The sequence below is a fragment of the Agelaius phoeniceus genome, chromosome 6 (assembly GCF_051311805.1).
Source record: "Agelaius phoeniceus isolate bAgePho1 chromosome 6, bAgePho1.hap1, whole genome shotgun sequence".
NCBI lineage: Eukaryota > Metazoa > Chordata > Aves > Passeriformes > Icteridae > Agelaius > Agelaius phoeniceus.
Window position 1 is genome coordinate 34,233,854 of NC_135270.1, and position 17,516 is coordinate 34,251,369.

At 35.0% G+C, this 17,516-nt stretch overlaps 1 long non-coding RNA gene across 1 annotated transcript in view; it reads right to left on the minus strand.

Annotated features, from left to right (window-relative positions):
• Positions 1-17,516, minus strand: part of LOC129121101 (uncharacterized) — a 221,037-nt gene that overhangs the window by 13,929 nt on the left and 189,592 nt on the right. The window contains exon 11 of the long non-coding RNA XR_013182816.1: positions 3,133-3,226. This is a non-coding gene — a long non-coding RNA (uncharacterized LOC129121101). The remainder of the gene's footprint in view (positions 1-3,132; positions 3,227-17,516) is intronic.

The following is a 17,516-nucleotide window of genomic DNA, read 5'->3' on the forward strand; positions in this document are numbered from 1 at the left end:
AAACACTCAAAAGGTTTTAAAAAAAAAAAAATAATAGACAGAGAAAGTAAATAGACACACTGCTTATTGAATTCAACAGAGCAGAGAATTTTTTCTGAACTAGCGATTTCATAGACCAGTTTTACACTTTTTAGTCATGCCTTAAAACAATTGAGCACATGCCATAAACATCGAGTTGCTGGAAAATGAAGAGTCGTGAACCATTCAGAACCCAAGTGAACTAATATGTCAGAATGTTATAGCTTCAGAATGTGTGAAATGAATTCTAAAGCCACTTTGGTCAAGCAGTTTTTGAAACATATTTGCATAAAGACATACATTCTTTCAAACAAAAGATTACCAGGACATGGATTGCTGGTTTTTAGAGAGACTTTGCTGAAGAAAGAGAAATAGGCTTGAATCTGTTTAAATCAAACCTTAAGCAATATTTAGGGCTATTTGGATAGGGATATATTATTATGGAATTCATTATGGTTGAAATGCTACTTGTCTGTTACTGTCATCATAGACAAAAAATTATTTTTCCCTCCTGTCTTGGCTAAAAAGTAACAAACAGAGAAGCTGGGTAGGAAACTTAGATTGATGAGGGCAATGGTTACTAGAGAGAAAAATATTTGAATAATGAGAAAAAGAAAACATTGAAAATTACACCACTTGCCTTCAAAACCAACCTGTTCAAAGTGTTACAGAATAGTATCCAAATGGAAGGAGGATGTCCCCAGAGCACGAAAACTTCTGGTGCAAATTCTTTAAACTAGTAAGGGCGATGAAATTTGTAAAGGTCTATGGAAAAACTAAGAACTAAGAACTTCCTTGTGGTTGAGGTTCATCAAGCTACAAGTTCATCCAGTCCCTATTGTAATGGGGTCTTATTTGGGGTAGGGGACAAGGCTTAAGGCAAAAGTATAATCCATCTAATAAAAATATGTGTATCATGTGAGGCCCACGGCATAACTTGCACGTATCATAATGTCACAATTCCAAAACCACAAAAAATAAACTTCCATAAAAAAATCCTTCCATCTGAAATTGTTAATATTCTTTAATTATTGCACCGATTCACTGCCAATTATACCAGGAAAGGGATGTCATGGTGAGGAATATCTTTTACTACCCTCACATGCTATCAGCTGCTGGTACTGCAACCTCCACATCTCCCTCAGTGGTGTCATTCAACAGTTCAGGAAGCATACTGTCCAGAAGGCAGACATTTTACATATGCTCTAGCACAAAACAATGGCACCTTCAACAATGACCTACTGGTTAACTTTGGTTAAAGTTTTGTACCTTTATAGAGTAAGAAGTCAGCTAAAGCTAAAGGCCAAGAAACACAACAAGGTCATATTTACTGTCCTACAAAATCTGTTGGCTGGTGGATTAGCTCACCAGCATTAATTAGCATTTGTTCATTCCTGGAATCTGAAAAAAGCCCATGAAATGAGAATTTTCATCACTAACAATAAAGCCACGACAGCCCCAATGACTGAAAAAGATCATCGTGGTAAATCTTGCATTCTCCACAACTTCGGCTGACTGAAGCTCTACTTCCTACTCACGTAAATGTAGGTGCTACAGGAGAGATTTCAGTTAAAAGAAAGAATTCCTTCAGATACCTACACTGGGTGTTTTTTGGGGGGAGATAATTGATTGAAGGAAAAGCCTTGAATTCTAATTAGAAGTATCTAGAAAAGTTTCTTAAGTATGTGCATGTGAAGGAATATTTACAATTACAATGAAAATAAGTAAGAGACATATAAAAGTGAGGCTCACATCTTTCACACAATTTCTCTTTCTCTCTTTCTCTTTCTCTTTCTTCAGAGAGTAAAACCAGCAAGACCCTAAGCCACTGAGTGGAGCCCTTTGCTTCTCCAGGGACTGCGTTATTTAGCTCTTTCGGGAATGCAAAGCCCATCCCAGAAGCTGACTCTCCCATGTTCTTCCATTGGAAGATAGACCCAGAAGCTCTGACAGCTGGAAAGTTTCTTTTCTTCTTTAAATGGATTTTGGTGTCAGTGAATTTTCTTTAAATGTATCATATCTTTAAATGGCCCTTTTCTATCACTGGCATGTATACCAAGATTTTTTTGTAGGCAGTAACCATATTTTCTTTCAACTTCAAAAGCCATGCTTGAAAGACTGCTCTCAAAAGACACGGCTTTCCATTTCTTTGATAATCTTTGTTTGAAAATATCTTGCAATGTAGAATTAACTGAATTATCTAGGTTTTAATGAAAATGAAGTCTAGTGCATTTCCTTTATCTATGAGATATGTTACCTTTTCATCTTGTTAGGTTATAGTTTTGGTAAATCCACACTGCATTTCAACCTTCTTACACTTTATATCTAAATTTTTAGCTTTCTGTCATAAAGTCTTCCCTTCCTCGTTTCATAATTAAATAGCATCACACTTGTTAGTTTTCTTCTAAAAATGTCACCCTTTTAATTTCATGTGCAGTTCTTTCAGAAATCTGAGAGGGAGATGATCCTGTTCTCAGCAGGCAAACGCATTGGGCTCCAGGGAGAGCAGCCCACAAGTCCATGAGCAATGATGCATGATGTTTTTTGGTACAAACCTACTGCACACAGAAAAAGCCTGACCCAGTCAGGATACAGCCTCTGATCAATAAAACAGTGAGATTTTTTGTTTCCACATCAGATACATCAGAGTTTGATGCCACTGCCATGCTTACATAGGAATATGGTAAAGAGAAGGAATAATGACAGGAAAAAGTATTTCATAATGTGTGAGGTTGAACTGCAGACCTGATACCCAAAAATGCAAATTGTGCCTCTTCCTTATACTGAACTTATCAGATGTGCAATAATTCAGGAATTGTTCAGAAATAATTTAGTCCATTCATTTATACAAAAGGGCTTTTGTGCTCTCTCTATATGAAAGAGAATTAATTTTCTGAACAAACCAGCAAACACCATCAACTTTCCACTTTCATCTTCTTACTTTTAAAAGTAGAAAAAATGCAAGCAGCCACTGACTGGGCTAGAAGACTGTGATACTAAAATGGCCTTTATTTTCTTCTCACGTACTTCTGCACATTTGTATTCTTGGGTATAATTGTACAGTGGTTTTGCAGAGTTGAAGAATTTGTCATTTTTAAAAAAGGAAATAGTTACCTCTGTAATGGCTCATTGATCAAGCCAGTTGAATGGATGGATTCCTCACCAGGGACTGTTGATCCAAGGAGGAGAGTTTCCTTTGCTTCTTGCTCTGTAGCCAGAAAAAAAGCCACTAGTTTATATTCAGATCTCAGTGGAAATATTGCTAGGAAACTTGAGAAATACATAAAAGTTTGTAAATCAGGTTTTAAAATGTAAAAACACAGTTTTCAGTGGTAATGATTTCCTGTATATCACAGGCAAAATATTGGTTTCAGTGGTGATGCATCAGGAGAAATTTAGTGCAGAAGGAAAAAGTTGGACAGTGGTGATTTTGTAACCATTGAAATGTAGTCTGACTAAATAAAACAAGGAAGAGTGCTGTGCTTCACAACCCAGGTCACGCAGGTGATTAGGTGTTCATTTTTCACACCATCTACCTGCCCATTCCTTTATAATTATTTTTTTCTAATACACCTTAGATGAAGAGATTTTCATGGACTTTGATGTCGTTATTGCAATATCTTTAGCTGAAACTAGAGAAACTCATCTGTAATTCTTAATACTATACAATTGCAAATCACAGTTACTAGAAAATTAATTTCAAACAAACCTATAGACAGCAACTTTGGTAGCAAAGGAGCTTATGGGGTATGTTTTCTAACTAATACGTTATTTTACATTTCATTTATATATGGTTTTCAGCAGTCACCATGTGTTTATGTATTCAGTATTAAAAAATTATTATTTCAAACATTTTGCTGTATATCACATGCTAAATTCCCAATTAATAAATGTAATTGACAAAGGTAATAAAAAATGGCATAGGTGATTTGGCTCAAAATAAAAATAGCCCTGATGATGCAATATTCTAAGTGCTTCTTTAGAATAACTATCTTACATATGTGATGGTGGTTTTTTTTAGAAAAAATGAACAGAACAGAAACATGCATGTAAGCTACTTTAAGTACATGTTTATTTGACTATTTAAAGCTCCACTCATAATTAGGATGGGATTTTCCACTTACACCAACAGACAAAAGACATAATGTTACACAGCAGTTGGCCATTTTTTAGTTTTGAAACTTTCCTTCCCTCCAGCCGTGAGCAGTAATGTGTTCTGATGAATATAGCTAAATGAGTTGCTTCTTGCCACAATTAAAGGGGACAAAAACCCCTCACTGCCGTCACTGAAGCAGCAAAATTAATGACAGGATTGACAGAAAATGTAACCTTTCCTCAACATCTCTTCTTATCTTCTTTAATGGGGATATTTGCAGTAACATTGATTGTATGAAGAACATTATTTTCTTGATTTGCGGTCTAGAGTAGATATTGCTACACCTGGGATTCCTAAGATTGATCTACATCTGACTTAGATCAAGCAGATCCCCTGTGGTGCTTTGCCTGGTCTTATTACCTCTGCTGCTAGATGGCCTGCCTTGCTCAGGGAAGATTGTTTTTTCTCTTTTCCCATCTGGATTGCCTGCTAGAAGTTGAAAGTGAGCAGGAAAGGTCCAGGTTTCAGCTCCAGACCTTTGCCATCCTTGTCCCTGCATTGCCTCTGCAGCTATTCACAGTCAATGGTTCTAACAGCCTGGATGTCATTGCTCTAGTAAAGAGCAGCCCCTCAGCACTGGTTCAGCCCAGCTGCTGATTGCTCTGTCACACTCTATCTTGATTCCCTCACTGTGTGTCAAGACGCTGCTGCAGAATGAATGCTCTAATTCACAATGAAAGTTACAATCACAAGACAAAATGGAAATGATAATTTGATACCGATAGATCCCCAAACTGGCATTGACTGTGCAGAATTTCCCCCGCCTCCTTTCTTCAGCTGTCTCCGTTTTGTTACAAGGACAAACTTTGGCGTACCCAGTCACTGTTATTTACAAATTACCTGTGGCTGATACAACAACAAGGCAGAAGGCAGAAGCCACTCCCCATTTGGCATTTGAGTGATTGTAACAAAGAAAATGATGGTGTTTGAATGCTGCTTCTATCAATGTCACAAACATGACAGTCATTTTTAGATCAGAATACGGAAAAAAAAATTTAAAAAGACCTGTTAACATTAGTTTGAATTTTAGAAGACTAAATGAATACAGTAATATATTTTGAAGGTGCCATTGTGATAATGCTATCTGACTTGCACAGAAAAGATCAGAGATTTCATTCTTCCCATAGCACACAGTAACCCACAGAGGCATAGCAGATTGTCTTTTGGAAACCCACCCATTTTGATTTAGAGATTCCAAGTGATGAAAAAGATTACTCTATCGCTTGAAAAATTGTTGCGATAGCTAATTGTCCTCACCATCAAAAATTACCTTTTATTTCCAGGTTGGGCTTTACTGACTTCTACCTATCATTGGACATTACGTTTCTGTCTGCAAGATGAAATAATGCTCTAAAACAAGTTCTATTTAGATAATAACAGACCATGGAAAATTTTGCTTTCCTTTAACTTCTGTAACTATTCCAATAGGCAATTTTCCTAATAGAATCATGAGAGGAAAAGGTGAGTTGTGACCAAATACAATGAAATAAATTGTATTTCAGACTGCTGCTTATTAAAATGTGCTTACTAAGGAAACATCTCCAGTAGTTAGCTACCTAGCAACTCCAATCTTATGTTTGGGAGTAAATGATTTTCTTTAACATCTTGTTGAATTATTTCCTTCAATATTATATGACCTTCGTTTAACTGTTTGTCTTTGGGTTGTTCAATGATCAGAACTCATTTGATTTAGTATTATGTGCAGAAAAAAATACTTGAAATATTAGTTTAGGTTTGGGTTTTTTTAACTAGCAACAACTAATCAGTTTGCAGATAGAGAATACACATATAAAACAAATGTTTTCATTGGTTGACTTGATGATTTCTAATTAAGGATTTTGTATTCCCAAAGCATAACACCTTTAATTTTTTTTTTTTTTTTTTTGGTAGTAGAAGGAAGTAAAGTGGTATAGAGCTGGTATCTTTTGTGCAGTGTCTTGTTAAGAGAATGTCTGATCTAGGATGGTTCCTAGATGATAAATCAAAAATGGTTTCCAAATGTATTCTTTGGTTTTATCCTCCACAAAGAAAATCCAATAGATAAAGTAAGAGGTAGTGTCAAATGTATAAGTAAATATGTTTGAGACTAAACCTTTTCTTTCTGCTCTGTAGATTTTAAATAAGATGGGTTTCAGCAATATACTTTTAATTTCTCCACTTCTACTTATAATAGGATTGTTGAAGAATGTTTATCAGCTAAAAGACTTGAAAGCCCACAACCAACTGACCTACACCCATAGCTGTAAAACTTATATGCATTCATCAGCCCTGAGTCTTCTTTGCAGGTAGCAAGGTCTAATTTTGCATTCTAAAAATTTCCTTTAATATGCTGCAAGGTTCACTAAGTTTTCTCCCTTTTATTTACAATAGTGTCAGTACTGATCAGCTCACCTTGCAGTTGATATTTACTACACTGAGTAAAACGAAGTTCCTTAGCCCCTCCAAATAGTCTTTGTTGTAGCATGAAGAAATAAGTTCTCGTAGAATCAGTATTAATATTTGTGTGTAAAAAGAAATTCTGATGTGTTGTATGGATAAGGAGGGGTTTGTGGAAGGAAATAGAACATCCATATTGAGGATATGTCTCCTGCTGATGTAAACATCAATTATAATTGGATCAGAGAGAAAGATGTATCCTAACATAAACCTCATCTGGGATACAAATTACACATCAAGTAAAATTTATTAGTAAGCGGCAAAGTTCTTTCTTTTTCTAGCCATCAGTACATTATTTATCTTGTATTTTTTAATTCTTTTCAATGTTTAACAAAAGCATCAAGAAGCTTTTATGCAAAGATAGCAGAAGATGATCTGTAGCTGTTGTCCTCGAAGTCAGTGAATTAATAGTGTAAAAGCTTGAATTTAATTTCCTTTCCTATGCTGCATTTTTTAAACAGTTAGTTTATATAGAAGTATAAAAATGGGTATATAGAAGTACCCAAATCTCTGACCAAGCATGCTGCTGACAAATGGACAAACATCTTATTTGAGAATGAAAGAGGGATTTGGCTCTTTTTCAGAGCAGGGCAGGACTGTGAACTCTGTGATATGCTTAAGATTTTTACAGAGAAAAGCCTTTCCAAATAAGGGTAGTGGTTTTTTTAGGTCTGAGATCTCCCTGTGAGTCCATGCTTAGGAGGTATTTTGCAGATTAGGTGGTCATGGTTCTGTTCTGCACATTGTGGTGGGAAACCCCTCTGCAATCTCCTTGGCTGCTGTGTACCAGCTGCTGCTGCCTGCTGTGAGAGAGCAGTTCCCATGTGCTTCCTCCTCCTGCTGAGCTATCAGTCTCCAGTCATGAAAGCAGATTCACTTCTTAGCAGATATATCACATTCATTTCTGTTGCTCAGCTGAGTCATTATGTAATGTAATTGTTGGCCTTTAATAAATCAGTTTGGTTTTTTCCATATATTCACATTTTAATTCAATTTCCAGCAATTCCATCTAGATCAGTGTACTAAACATATGCATGAAGCTGAAAAAAATCTAAAGCCACATGGTGTCATAAATTTTCAAAATCAGGAGATTAATCTATCCACAGCAAAATAATTATACAAGAACAATAGTACATGACACAAACTTTTAAAAGGTTTGTGTAGTGAGATTGTATTGATTTGCAGTAAAGCCAATGTTTGTGCTTTCAGAAGTAAAGAGCATGTAGCTAGCTGCACATTTAAATTGTGAAAAAAAAGTTCTATTTTAATGTACAGCAATCAAAATAATATATACGTATGTATAATTTTACACATGCAGAATATTTATTACAAAAGCAAATGGTCATTTTCACATAAGATAACCACAGTTGTGGGGTTTTTTGTAGTACAGACTGCCACACCACAAGCAAGCATTACAGGCCAGAGAGAATAATTCAGTGTGAGAGCTCCCTACTTTGTGAATAAGTCAAGGACTTCAGTTCAGATAGACCTATTCAGCCAGGCTCAAAGGAGAGAAGCCACAAGGGATAAATCACACAGGATACTGCTGTATCTTGGCTTCTCAAAATTTTCACAAACAGAAAACACTCAGTACTACAATTGCCATTCAAAGCAATACACCATCCAGTGCCAGAATTGTCACATAAAGTCATGTTTTGCTTCATTTACTGCCAGATGCCATTGCTCCCAAATGATGTCTTTCAAGAGACAGTGCCTGGCATTCTAGATCATTGCTGTTCCACTGCAGCGCAGAGTGTAAGGCACAGAATCTCACGGCTCTAGAAAAACAATGTCTCATAACAATCAGGCAGCACCTTTAGAATTAGCTTTGATGAAGAAATTTTAACAAAAAATATTACTGCTTAACATTCTAATTGGCCATTACAACTCAAAGCTTCAACTTCCATATTTTATTGGATTCAACAAAGCGTTTTATAATGGTGTTTTTGTCTTAGATAAAGAAAATTTTGAGAGAACTAGACTTCTTTTGGGATTGCCATTATATTTCATTTTGAGGGGTTCTTGAAATATTTTACATATAGAAAGATCTTTTCCTGAAGTAATTTAAATTATATAAGTTTTCTCCCCTTCTTTTCTTTATATATGAAATTTAGAGAGGTCAGTTTCATGAACAAAAATCCTGAGAGCAAATTATACAAAGTTCTCTTACTGGGTATTTTTGGTGGAACAGCAAATTGCATAAAACAGTCAGAACCGGGAGAGCCTCCAAATTTCTTCTCAAAAAGAGCTCATCATTTTAACAGGTTCTTAGTTACATTTTGAACTGGTTAGAATTGTCCAGCAGAAATTTCAATGAGTTAATGTGAATTCTGAACATTCTGGAAAAATCTTCATTAAATTAAATTCGAGCATTCAAATAAATATCTGGGAATCTGAGGAACAGCAGTTAAGCTAACTTGGTAAAGCATTAGTTAAAAAAAAACATGAAGGAAGTAAAGACTATTTAGTTCAGTTTGCTAAATAAATGTTTCAAGCAGGTAGTAATTCCTTTGACTGATTTTTGCATTGTTCTGCTTCTTATGTCCTGGATAAAATTTTCAGGGAAAAAAAAAATCAGGACTCAACCTCCTCCTCCTTCTCCAGTTCCAAATATTTTGTCTTTCGACCTGTGTATTTATCTAATAGGCTCAATTCTCTTTTTTTAAAATCAAAAAGTATTATGAAGGAAACTTCAGAGAGAGTTCTGGAGTACAGTTATGAAATCTCACATATTGCTAATATTCATGACACAGGTCCCTTCCATCAACAATCCTTGTTCTTCTGAAGTTAATTTGTGTACTGTATTTTAGAAGATATTTTTTACTTTTACTTTTCAAATGTATCATCTTCTTATTGCTATGCTTTTGTACTATGGACTATATCTCTGTTTCCTTAAGTTTTTATAGCCTAATTCTAGAAGGGCTTTAAAGTGTGTCCAAAGACTACATTATTGTAACATTCATTTTTCATATTTTCTGTGTAATTTATGATACATTTCCAATTTTTTCTTGATAAATAGCTTGCCAATTTTTTTTTTGGAAACTATTCTGTGCATTTGGCAGGAATTCATATATTTTGAAAGAATTTTTATCAGAGATAGATAACTATGATACACAGGTAACTTTTATTATCTAGGATATACATTTCTCTTGGTTGAAGAGAAATGCTTGCACATCCCTCTCCAAATGTTTATACAATATCATCTGAAATTATGGTTTCTGTTTACATTCAAGCTGCCAATCAAACATGATTCCACAGACAACAGTAATTAGCTGTGTTACCCAATTAGAAAAGAGAGGAAAATATCTTGTTGGCACTCACAGTATTACTTGACAGACAGCTTGAATATAACTTGTATTTCGAAAAGGTTTGTGTTGGAAAAAAAAAGATTTTCAATAACTAATGAAGTACTGAAGAAATTTACTTTTTTAAGGTTGAAAAGTTTGTAAAAAATGACTTAAAATATTCATTGTCAATCAGTCTTTGCAATCTGAATGCATACCTGGCATTTTTACCATTATATTAACATTCTTGTCCATCTGTGACTTTAGGTTTTTGCTGGTTTTGGCTGGGATAGAGTTAACTTCCTTCACAGTAGCTAGTGTGGGGCTGTATTTTGGATTTGCTCTGAACACAGAGTTGATATGTAGAGCTGTTTTGTTACTGCTGAGCAGGGCTTGCACAGAGTAAAGGCCTTTTCTGTTTGTACTGCCTACAGGTGAGGAGACTGGAGGTGCATGGGAGGCTGAGAGGTGACACAGCTGGGACAGGTGACCCCAGCTGACCAAAGGGACATTGCACCGCGTATGGCACCATGCTCAGTGTATAAGGTGGGGGAAAGGAGGAGGAAGGGGGGGACATTTGGAGTGATGGTGTTTGTAACAATCATCCCTGGTGGGTCCCTGCCCTCCTGGGCATGGCTGAACACCTGCCTGCCCATGGGAAGTGGTGGATGAATTCCTTGTATTGCTTTGCTGCTGTGCCTGGCTTTTGCTCTCCCCACTGAATAGCCTGCATCTCAGCCCATGGTTTTTCTGGCTTTTACCATCCTGATTCTCTGAGGTACGTGATGCTCAGTGGCTGGCTGGGGTTAAATCATGACAACAGTAATAGAAAACTCCATATCCCAGAAGAACCTTTCTTAAAAATTGAAATTTTTGGCTTTTCCAAATGTTACATGTATGAGATTCTGGGACAAACTTTATTCAAATAAAAAGAAATGGCCAATTAATATGCTGAGAGAATCTAATCTAAATATCTGTAGAAGATTTGTTTTTAATGGTTTATTGTTATGAGACTTTTAGCCGCAATGAATTAAAATAGAAGTATTTTGTAAAATTAAATTATTTATTCCTTTTTTGGTTTTGAATTAAATATTTTTTCCATCTTAGGAAAAAACCTTCAAAATTAAAACCAGAATGCTGAAAAAATAGAAGGATTTTTATATTTTAAAATGTCTTGTTAACAATTTTTGAGAATTTGAGAAAAATCAGGAACTTTTATTTTCAGAAATGTTTGGTACAAACAATATTGAATCATTTAGGAGACTTGCTTGTGCACTGTTTTTTGGTGGAGACATCACAAGGGATGTCACTCTATTCCTTTTTATCTTGAGGGTTCCACTAAGATTTTCTTAGGCTCATTGGAATGTAGCATGATATTTGATTTTAAACATATGAACAATCTAAAAGCATATATAGGTCACACAGATGTGAAACCAATCATGGACGTTTTTTGCCCTATTAAAAATAATTTCTAATGTAAGGTTTAAACTTGGGATGCACTGACCAGGAGGCTCTCAGTAAAGCTTAAAAGAGCTGCCTAAGCATGTGAATGTAGACCTCAGTTTCAAATGGCTTTGAATCCTGCAGAGAAAACAAGGTGGTCTTACTGCTGAAAAGCTTCAAAAGGATTTTGGATTTCAGGGAGCGTATTCACACAGAACAGGAAAGCACTTTACATAACAAGCTTTACATTCACACCTTTTAGCTATTTTGGTTTTAACTTCCCCAAGTTCCCCAGGCTGACATGCCCCAAATTCATGCATGTCTGTCTAAGGTGTAAGTCTGTTGCTGGTTTTACAATGAGCTTTGACAAATCATGAAGAGACCAAATCTTCTTTAACAAATTCTTTAAGGTTCTTATTTTAAAACCAGGTTTGAACCAGGAATCCAAACCTATCCAAATCACTGATATTTAGATTTTCTTAGTATTTCCTTGTTAGAAATAGCTTTATCCTTTGTTATAATTGTTATAATTAGGGTCAAGATTTGGATTTTTTTCAAAGGAAAAAACTATTGTAACATTTTACTTCTTGCCTGGACAATGCACTATTAATTCCAATGAAGTCTTTTTGACATTAAAATGGATTTGCACTGAAGGGCAAACACCACCTCCATATGCATCCAGACTGCATTACAATCTAATCCATCACATTATACATTTATAGGTGTCTACCATTGCTGGATTGCTAAAACACTCAGCCATAAAAAAATGTCCATATGAAAAGCTGGTTTAAATTTCATGCATTTTTACTTACAAAGTGTCTGGTTAGATGAGCATGAGCTTCTGTGAAAGAAATCCTTTTGGAACATGAATATGTAAGAAGCTATGAAAATTACATGAACAGCAGTTTCTCTATTACCTTCTCTGTATTCTTTGCTGCTAGGTGAGTTTTAGACTCAACTAATTTGCAAATATCATTAAAATTCTTTTCAAAGTTTTATGGCATTGCATATTAGTAAATAAGAACACTTTCTTTTTGATGTAAAAACATGTGCATAGCTGATTTCCCAGATGAGGAAAAAGATGGCTCAGTGGACAATAAAGCATCAGCTGTGAACTTACTGTACATACTAAAATTATTCATCCTGAGGTATATTTTCAAAAGCAATGTGAATGGATGCATACCCACAGCTTTGATTATTTGTTAATGGAATTTCTATGAGTGCCTCCATTCATGCTCTAGAAAATTGTCACCTACTTGTCTGTCATAAAAATCTGCTTTATTTCCTTATTTATTTGTTTATTTCCTAATATGAAAAGTAACAGCTTAGAGAGCATGAGAGAATGGCTTGGGTTGGAATGTCTTGAAACTCGAAGATCATCTAGCTCCAACCCCTCTGCCATGGCAAGGGACACCTTCCACTAGACCAGATTGCTCAGAACCCCATTCAACCTGGCCTTATATGTTGAAATATTTCCCAGTAAGAGAAAATAATCCTGAACTAGGTTTTTCAGCCTTTGCAGCTGATTTTGCAGTAATATTTTCCATTTTCTAGAATTGGAATTAGCACCACGAACAAAATAATGAGTGACTGAAAAAATAAGACATGACAGATAAAGTACTATGTATAAAGGGAAATTTTTTAAAAGTAATATTATTTATATAAGTCTGGGATTATTAAAAAACAATACTATGAAAAAATGTCCCATTATAGTATAAATGTGGTATAATATGATCTAGTGGTATAAAATAAGAATATATTTTAGTTTTAAATATTGTGCTTGTGAAAGATAATGCACATATACGGGTCTTAGAATGCTAATCTGTATCAAAAAGCTAATAGAAAGGTATATTAAATTCAATATTGTTCTTTATGAATAGACATACTGTGAAGTTTCACTTCACAGAGTGTATCTGGATTCTACAGAGGCATTGTTTGTTCATGGGATAAAAAAAATGCAGATCTAATACTGCTTCAACATGGACAACACTCTTAATGCTGAGGTCCTTCACAGAAAAGGACAAGCTCTAGCTGCCAAAATGCATGTTTCCACTTGGGGAGAATGAGTTTTTCCTTTTTTAATTTCCTTATCTCCCTTTCTTTTGTTCTTCTCCTCAAAAAGGCTAAGAATTTAGACCACAAAACCAGCTGAGGTCTATAGCCATACAGAGCTGTGCACGGAAAGCTTTTCTGGAGACATGCTGCCCCTGCTTGTCAGCCTCCCAGCTTCAGTGCATGAACATCACAAATGACATGTTAGGAAAGCCCAGGCAAAACAAATATTGCTATTTGGCAACTTCTGTTTTTGTGGGACAGAATTATAGAAGAGTCTAGCTAGTGTTTCTATTAATCTTCTCTTCCTCCTTCCCACAGTGTGGCCAAACCTTACTCCCCAAAGAGCAGGAATGTCAGGGAGCCAGCATCTCTCCCTGCAATTAAAGCTTTCATTCTTTATGCATGATCACTGTGGGGGAAAGTATTGAGAATTACAGTATATAAATTCCAAATAATTGAATTTCTAATTACAAACTAATGATAAGGGCATAATGATGAAAAAAGATAAAAAGTCAGAACACTGGTAATGCATTCCTATTATAGCCAGCAATATACCATTTCTAAATGCTATATATTTGGCTTTTTGCTTTCCATATCTCTCTAATGTGTTTAAGATTACAGAGATTTTATCAGATGTCTGGATTTTAGTAATTAGAGTATTTGAACTAATTTTGTATTATTCGGGACATTCAAAATAATGTTTTGATAAGTTCCAGAAGTTCTTCACTTTGCCTGGGTAGAGCAGGTTTTCTGCATAGCACTGTAATCCAAACCTCAGACATCTTTTAGACCCCTTTATCAACTCTATTAGGAGCTTTTTTGCAAGCATTTGAGGATGAAATGTGTTTGAATATTGGAGAAACCCATGATAAGATGAGTTGCAAAAACTTATTCAAAGATACATACTTAAAAGATGAACAGCAAAGGAAGATAAAAGGGAGAGTGTATGTCATACAGTGCTCTTGGGAAATAACAAAGAAAAAACACCCATGAAAAACCCATGGGCCATGCTTGTTCTGGACCACAGGACTAGTAATTGGGAAAAACTAGTGTGGGCACAAAACAAGAAAAAATTCCTTTTTGGATCTGTTTTGAACAGAAATTATTGACATACACCAATTGAAGTAACAAGGTATGTTGTCATATTTATTTTGCCAAATTGTTGAAAACTGCTGAAAGATTTTCTGTAGCCTAAAAAAAAGTATACTCCAACGTATATTTATATTTCTTCATGTCATGTTACTCAATATAACCTAATGGTAGATTTTTTTTTTTTTACTGTTTTTGAGAAAGTAGCAGCAGTGAGAAAAAGTACATCCTAATTTAACTTAAAGTACATGACCTTTCTTTTCCTAAGACAGATCAGGGAAAGTATTTCCAGGGATGTGTACAGCTTCAAGTGAATGTCTTGGTACATATTAAAAGATATAAACTTGTACAGAGCCGAAGAAATTCTGTTCAGCTCAGTCAGACAAAATACAACAGACTGAACAGGAAAGCACTAATATTTTTTAGATGCGTAATGTTCTTACAAATGGCCATGCTGTGCTAATAAAACTATTGTGACTAGGGGCTTTTGCAGTGAGAACTGACAGATGAAGCAGAGTTAAGTACTTTTTCAGACAAGCTACTACAGTAAATCATTAAAGCGCACAAACAATCATCCTTCATCAGCCTGGGATTTGTTTTATAGCAATTGCAAATCGAAAACAATGTAAACAAACAAATCGACAACTAATGAACATTCCCCCACTGCTCACTGTAAATAGATCTACAACTTTAGAAGAACACTTTATCCAACACATTGTCAACTCATTGTAAACACATCTACAACTCATAAACAACTCATTACCCAGTATGTTGTCACCTCATTGCAATTAAAGTTGAATGCTAACTGTACTGCATTTCCTTGAACTGAATCAATTCAGAAGCATGGAAGAAAATGTCTGGATGTATTAGTTCAATAAGTTTCAGAACTTTTATGAATATCTTCCCAGTGTAATTGGAGTTTCTTTTGCAGTTTTTAATGCAAAACTTGAACAAAATTGCATCACTTCCTATTCTAGCTTGCATGTAGATTTATTCAGTTAGACTTCCAATTTACATATAACAGTTTCTATGGAAATTTTTTAAATGAGAAAATTATTCTTCCAAAGGTTGTAAAACTCATGAGTTTCCTTGGAATTGTTCTGCATGAACTATATTTGACAGTCTCATTTATTTATTTATTTATTCATTTATTCATTTATTTATTTATTCCTTATTTACTAGCTCACTTTCTACACCACTAGAAATTTCAACCTTCTTTTAAAATCATTATAAGTATCAATTGGATGTGATTGCTAATGAATGAACTTCAGCACATCTTAAAAATAGTTTTGCTATTAAAAAATCATTTACTTGAAGAAAACATAACTAAGAAGTTTTATGTGTGGTGAACATAAATCTGAAGATGAAGATATCAGGATTTAAGAGCACACTTCACATACATTAGACTACTGATTGGGCCACAGCTTATGAGAACTGGAAGTATCTGAAAATAGTTCTGCAAACTCTTCTGCTGGGCTTCATGTACACAATCTGCTGCTGCTTTACAAATATGTCCTCTGGGGCAAGAGTTGTCTTTTTTATCCATATTTACATAGTGCTTAGTATAAAACAATCTAATGCTTTACAGGGCTGCAGTGCTACAGATATTTAGGAATACATGTAGTAGACAGATGCATTTAGTAATGGATCACTACATTATTATAATAATATTTTAAGAATAATTCAGTTTCTCATACAAAGATTCTTTATCTTCCAAGATACCAAGCTTCTCAATTTGTTTTAGACTTGCTGCTTTTTTGGTTACATGATGGACTGTGATGCTAAAATTGGAAAGACTGGCTTACAGTGCTATCACACACAGGATCATAAGCATAATCTTCATCATTTCACTAATAAGATTTTTTTAAATGTCATTTTGCAGAACGGATATTATCAATATCTTCTATCTTATACTGCTCTGGAGCTTTCTTATATGTATTGGTCTCACATGTCACATTGGCATCCAAGTAGCTTGCAGTACATACATTGTTCAATGAGTCTAGCATGCCAGAAACAAATCAAACTGGCTTAAGAAGAAAAGACACTCCACATACAGAATATGCTATTTCTCACTGTGCTTTCTTCATCACCTATTTAGGCAGTGGCTTCAGCCCATTTTGGAGAAATCCACAACCCCTGTCCTTTTGCAGAAGGGAAAACATCAACAGTTGCAATGGGCACCAATAGCATCTGCTCATACTAACATAGGCATCTGCCTCACAGTTTTTAATGTTGAGATTTTCTGCTTAAAATGTTACTTGTATTTGACAATATACTTTCCAAATGGTCTCTCAAAGGTCCTCAATTTGGGGAAAGAGGTCAGCTGGAGTAATAAACTGGTAGAAGCATTTTATATGTTCAAGTTTTGATTATCTCCCTCCTCCATTGGCCTTAGCAGGCAAATGTTATGCTGATGTGATAGAGCTATGGTGAGAGAAAATCATACAGCTATGGTGAGAGAAAGGAATCAGTAGTTAATCATTATATTTCTAGAGTTCTCACTGATTAGAAAGCACAGTCCTACAATTAGGAAAGTTTAAAAGGACTCAGAATTGACTGTTTCACTTCCTAACAGAGATAGGAAGTAAAATTCTAGGAAGTTAATGATCATTTGGAATGGTCATTGAATGATCTATTACCTATATTTATTACAAATATGAACTCACTTTTCAGCAAAGTGAGTCCATTATGGAATTTCTGAATTAGCACTGAGAGCTGTAAAGAGCTTTCTCATCCCTTTTTGATTTTTTTCCCCATTCATATGTGAACTATGCAAATGTAAACATGTAACTTTTTCTCCTTTTTCTCACTAATCAGTCCTCATGTAGTCCTTATGAACTTTGAAAGTTATTTCTTAAATATAAATAGTTAAACTGATAAAATGTGAAAGTAAAAAAGAAAGAAAAAATGTTAAAGGGTCCAATAAATATTTGTATTTGAATTTGGAAACATGCTGGCATATCATTAAGTTTTGTCTACTCCAATGGTTATGAGACAGAAACCTGTCTTTTAGGACATCTCAGTGCTATAGTTTT